Below are 1,374 nucleotides of genomic sequence, written 5' to 3'. Positions count from 1 at the left end.
TTTCCAAACTGTACCAAATTACATGGAAACTAACATACATACAACCACATGGAACTTCAGACTTTTAAAGAAACTTTTGTCACAAAACCTTGTTGTCCTAGTTAAGTTGATTGTAGATGGTAATTGAATATACTCCTTTGAAAATATTTCATCAAGTATGTTTCTTGCTCATTGTGATACATTAAAAAAGTATGAGCATAAATTGCACTGGTGTGGATTCATCTTTATTTGTTTTAGAATTTGACCTTTTATTGTCGATGCATGACTGAAAACTCTGAGAATGACCAAATGTGAAAAAAGGATGAATTTTCAATGTAGACTATGGCGTAATTCTGTGAGACAATTAACATTGCTGAGTTTGTATTTTATATCATATTCTGCTACTACTCACTTAAAGACACCATCAAACTTGCTTTAGTAACGCCTAGTAGTAAGCTTCGTAAACTACAACAGAAGCAGTGGTATGGTCCCTTCCATGATTTCCAATAATGATTTCATAAATTCACCTGCAGATTTCAAGCCTGCTACCTGTCAGGTAACTTATACTGTCTGTACCTAAGCAGTAAGACCATAGCTGCATCATTGCATTGTCTAATTTATCTCACATGTCCCTTTATTTTTGTGTGAGTCCTTTGCATATTTTGAGAATCGTTCATCCATTCAACTTCACATTTGGTTTGGAGCACACAACCATACAACTGCTCCTGCTATGCAAGCAGCATTTAAGATTGCACTGGATCATTAAATTGCAATATCAACATAGCAAACAGCTTGCAAGACGAGCCCAATGAGAGTCCTGCAGGATGTTTGTAAAATGTAAGTATATGAGGCATGGCATCACATAAACAACCAAATGTAGCCTAAGTGGCTAACATTTGCTACATCATAGAGTGTTCAGCTGTCTGAAAATGTCAGTGCCTATTTTTTAAGAGTCTGAATTTCCCTCCACCTTTGAAATCTTGCACCAATGTTCAGTCTGGAAATATTATACAGCATGCACAGTAAGTAGTGGGTATTTCAGGGGGCCTGGGAGTTTGGACCATTCCCAAACAAAACAGAGTCAGTCCAGCTCTGCCTTTAAAGCTAAATGTATTGTAATTTTCAGCAGACATTTAAGTGCAGTAACAGGGACTGGTATTGATCAGTAGCACTTGTGAGCCCCCGCTTATATGTTATGGTCAATTTGTACCAAGAACCAGTAAGATATCTCTGATTGTGCATTTAAATCTTTAGTGTTGTTTGAATTAGAATGCCATACAATTATTTCCAATAATATGGAGAGTGATCTTGTCAGATCCGTTAAGGCCTCTGAAATTATATCTGCCTATGCTTTATACTCAGATGGCTGGAAGAGACTGTAAATGCCCTATACCC

At 36.9% G+C, this 1,374-nt stretch overlaps 1 protein-coding gene across 2 annotated transcripts in view; it reads left to right on the top strand.

The window, feature by feature from the left end:
* zfhx3b (zinc finger homeobox 3b) overlaps nucleotides 1-172 on the top strand; it is an 87,525-nt gene extending 87,353 nt beyond the window's left edge. For both annotated transcript variants that reach the window (XM_068595979.1, XM_068595978.1), the window contains one exon: nucleotides 1-172. This exon is cut by the window's left edge and continues 6,483 nt beyond it. The gene's annotated coding sequence lies outside the window, so the exon portion shown is untranslated.
* Nucleotides 173-1,374: the final 1,202 nt, after the last annotated feature.

The sequence above is a fragment of the Clinocottus analis genome, unplaced genomic scaffold (genome assembly GCF_023055335.1).
Source record: "Clinocottus analis isolate CAN_PGR_092001 unplaced genomic scaffold, fCliAna1.0.p SCAF_33, whole genome shotgun sequence".
Taxonomy (NCBI): domain Eukaryota; kingdom Metazoa; phylum Chordata; class Actinopteri; order Perciformes; family Cottidae; genus Clinocottus; species Clinocottus analis.
Note: the sequence above shows the minus strand (reverse complement) of the source record. Positions and strands in the feature narration are given on the sequence as shown.